This window comes from Mastomys coucha, unplaced genomic scaffold, assembly GCF_008632895.1.
Source record: "Mastomys coucha isolate ucsf_1 unplaced genomic scaffold, UCSF_Mcou_1 pScaffold6, whole genome shotgun sequence".
NCBI classification, from domain to species: Eukaryota; Metazoa; Chordata; class Mammalia; order Rodentia; family Muridae; genus Mastomys; species Mastomys coucha.
The window spans coordinates 116707599-116712056 of record NW_022196912.1 but is presented as its reverse complement, the minus strand read 5'-3'; the positions used below and the strand labels follow the sequence as shown (position 1 = coordinate 116712056).

Sequence of the window (4458 nt, the reverse complement as noted above, 5' to 3'; positions counted from 1 at the left end):
TATTTCTTTGAGGGTGCTATTTATGTCTTTCTTAAAGTCTTATATCATCATCATGAGAAGTGATTTTATACCTGAATCTTGCTTTTCTGGTGTGATGGTGTGTTCAGGACTTGCTGTGGTGGGAGTATTGGGTTCTGATGATGCCAAGTAACCTTGGTTTGTGTTGCTTATATTCTTATGCTTGCACCATACTATCTGGTTATCTCTAGTGCTACCTGCCCTTGCTAAATCTGACTGGAACCTGTCCTTCCTGTGATCCTGGTTGTGTCAGAACTCCTCAGATATTCTCTGTCAAGCTGTCTCGTGTTCCTGTGATTCTGGGATCCTGTGACCCTGGGCTTGTTAGAGCACCTGGGAGTGGAGCTTTCTCTGGGTGTTTTGGGACTGGCTACAGAGTTTGTGCACAAGGTCTGTTCAGGGCACTGGCAGGCCCAGACAGACCGGAAGCAACCAGAGCCACTGGGCTGGGGAAGTTCCTGTGTGTCTGGGTCCTGCTGGTCCCAGTTACTCCCAGTATTGGGACAGATGTTGTGTCCTCCTCACCTCTGATCCTAGGTGTGTTAGAGCGCCTGGGAGTGGAGCTTCCTTTGGGTGTTGTGGGACTGGCTGTGGAGCTTGTGCCCAAGGTCTGCTCAAGGCACCAGCCCAGACAGACCGGAAGGAACCTTTTGTTTGGATTTTTAAAAGGCAAAGAACAGTTTTTTATGTGGCTATGTTTCTTCAGCCCAGATATATTTTGAAATGAAATTAGCTATTTACAGAACTGCCTGTAAGAATACCCTACTTAAAACTACTTATGTCAGGCGTGGAGCCACATGGTTTAACCCCACTATAGAGATCAGAGGATCATAAATCTGAGGGCAGCCTTAACTCTACACAGTGAGATCCTGTCTCCCCAAATAATAATTATGTTCAAATCCTAGGAAAGGAAGAATTGGGTTATTTCAAGTTTTCTCAGGGGTTGGGGAAAGAGGCAGATATAGGGAATTACCTTTTTATGTACTGTCTGTATATTTGGAAACAGTTTTAAACAACAGATTATTCTTAAAATTGAGTAGAGAATAATTCTGATTCCGAGGTAAAGGGAGAAGAGAACATTGAGCAGATAAGTTCTTTGACATTATGACTTGTTTAAATAGCCTAGCCTTTAGATTCTCTTGACTCAGCAGAGTACATTGGCACTTTCAAGCTCTAATAGTAGACAGAAACACTGTCAAAACTAAGGATAGCCTGCAATAGTCGCACACTAGCTTTACATTTTAATGTATATCTGAATGTATAATACTTTTCAAGGTTGACTTTTAATAAACTTTAATTTCTATAAATCAAATAACTGTATTTAAAGTTTATTCCTAGTAATGTAATCATATATCTCTTTTAAAGACTCATTGTGTTGAAGTCCCCCTCCCCTTTTGAGCTAGGGTTTTATGTATCCTGGCTGGCCTGAAGCTCCTGATTGTCCTGCCATTACCTCCCAAATGCTACAGCCATGTGCCACTATGCCCTGCTGGTTCGACTTTTTCTAACCCTACTAAGAATGATCTGGGGCTTGAGAAATTGCTTCATGGATAAAGTGCTTGTTGCATTAGTGTAAGAACCTGAATTTAGATTTCAAAACCTAATAAAAGCTAGGTATGATGGCAGGATTGAGGAAAAGAGACAGGTGGTTCCTAGAGGCTTGCTTGCTAACTAGTCTAGCCAAAATGCCAAGCTCAAAGTTCAGTAAGAGACTTTGACTCAAAGAATAAGTCATAGATGAAGAGATGATGACTCCGTGGTTAAGGGCACTCACTGTCTACTTTTCTAAGAGGTTCGGGTTCAGTTTCCAGCATCCATATAACAGCTAACAACTACCTATAGTTCCTATTCCAGAAGACCCAGCACCGTCTTCTGGAATGCACATGCATACATGCAGGCAAAATATCCACATACAAAATAAAATAAATTTTAAAAAAGTAAAGTCCATAAAGGAGTATTCCCACTGTCAACTTCCTGTAATGTTTACACATATATGCATACATGAGTGCCTATGTGCCCATGTTCACACATAATTCTATTTAAAAATTTAAAAAAGAATGATTTATGAAACTTTCCTAGCATCTATCCCCTAGGTTTTTCATGACTTTCTTTTGTCACTGGGTAGCCTGGATTGTCCTCAAACTTTTGCATATGTGACTCTTTGAAGAATATTAGCCCAGTCTGATGACACACATCTTTAATCCCAGTACTAGGGAGGCAAAGACCAGTCGATCTCTGGCAAGCTCCAGGCCAGCCAAGGTTACATAGTAAGACCCTGTCTCAAAAAATAATAATAATTTTAAGAACTAACAAATTTCAGACCATGTACATTGTAACCAATAATTAATTTGAGAATATTTCATAACTAGAAAAATCAGGAACACTAAGAATATACAATTTCATTTTCGGAGAAGAAGTCAGCCAAAAATTCAAATACCACCCACTCCCCCAAATTAAAATAAGTTTCTTCTGTAAAGCCAAAATTCTAAGAACCAGACTCACCTCATATCTCTGCAGTCATTTCCCTTATCCTCTGGTTTGAAAAATATTTCTTAAAATTACACGTATAAGAACGTGTAGATAAGTGGGATGTTATGTACACTCATATTCTTTTAAAAATGCATTTTTAATAGAGTAAGAAAAGTATCACTAGGGGACTGACAGCTGTTTTGAATTAAATAGGCTATATTTAAAAAAAAAAAAAATCCGTATGAGCTTAGTAAGATTCTCTTAAAACTGAGAATCTTATTCTAGCACTTTAGAAGCTGAAGGCACAGGGAATCCTTGAGTTCAAGGGTTTGAGACCAGCCTTAAAAACATGGTGAGAACCTGCCTCAAAGCAGGGAGGGGTAGATACTTTTAACATTCATAAATAAAAAAGTTTTGGGGCTACTTTTTTGTTCAATGAGAAGTGGATAAGGGAAAAGACCTACCCTCCCTCTCTTATTCCCTCTGTCTCTTTTTCTTTGAGGCAGGGTCTCATGGAGACTGGACTGGCCACAAAACCATTTTGTAATCAAGGATGGCAAGCTTAATTATGAAAACTGGAGAGAAGGCTGATCATGGGGTCATGCACCTATAATTCAGAAGGCAGAGTCAGGCAGGTCATGACAAGTTGGGTGCCAACCAGAGCTGCTGATTGAGAAAAGTAAACAAGGGTGAAAGATGGCTCAGCCTTGAGGACCTGAGTTCAGATCCCCAGTGTCCACATAAAAAGCTAGGTGTCTGCAGTTACATCTCTGGGGAGGAGAAGACAGGAAAATCACTGGGACTCACCAGCCAACTTAGCCTCACTGAGCAGTGAACTCTAGGTTTAATGAGAGACCCTGCATAAAAAAATAGAGAACTGGGCATAGTATCGCACACCTTTAATTCGAGCACTAGTGAAGAAGATGCAGGTGGATCTACGTGAGTTCAAGGACTGCCTGGTATACATAGAGAATTCCAGGACAACCAGGGCTACACAGAGATAGAGACTCTGTCTCAAAATGGGAGGGGAACAATTGAAAAAGTATCCTTTATGTGCATCCACACACGTGCATGCTTCCTACATACCAAAAAAGAGAATTTGTAAAAAATGGAATAAGCACACTACTTGTTAACATCTAGCAATTGTAAATAAAAATATATTTAGGTATTGGGGTGTGGGGTATAAGGAGGAGGAGTTACTAACTTCAGTATTATAAGGATAGTACTCAGAAAGGCACTTAGAGTTTACACATAAAAGTATAAGTAAGATTATGGTAAAGGATACAGTAAATAAAGATAGTACCTCATCATTTTTGGAAATATCCTATGAATAGCTTTAATATTGATACAGATAGTCAATTAGCTAAACTAGGTTTATTGGTGCAGTCTGTAATCACAACATTCAGAAGGCTGAGGCAGGGAGATTGAGAGCTCCAGCCTAGCGCTTGCTACACAGCATGTGAACCTAGAAAGTAAAAACATTGCCAGAAGCAGGCAGAATTGTATTATAAGGTCTTACCAGCCAATATGAATAACATGGGATGATAATTACAAAGGGATTAAAATGAGTCCAATATATGGGCCTGAACTCAAATTCTAAAAGTTTATTTATTTTTTTATTAGATGTTTTCTTTATTTACAATATCTCCTTTTCCAGGTTCCCCTCCAAAATAAAATAAAATAGAATAAAAAACCAAAACCTAAAACAAATCCCTGTTCCCTCCCCACTCCCCCTACTCACCACCCCACTCTATCCTCCTTACTGGCCCTGGCATTACACTGGGGCATAGAACCTTCACAGAGCCAAGGGCCTCTCCTCCCATTGATGACCAACTAGGCTATCCTCTGCTATACATATGCTGCTGGAGCCATTAGTCCCACCATATGTACTCTTTGGTTGGTTGTTTAGTCCCTGGGAGCTCTGAGGGTACTGGTTAGTTCATATTGTTGTTCGTCCTAAGGGGCTGCAAA

The 4458-nt window shown here is 40.0% G+C and overlaps 1 protein-coding gene across 5 annotated transcripts in view; it reads left to right on the top strand.

Moving 5' to 3' along the window:
- Positions 1-4458, top strand: part of Btbd7 (BTB domain containing 7) — a 94379-nt gene that overhangs the window by 16525 nt on the left and 73396 nt on the right. The window lies entirely within an intron of this gene.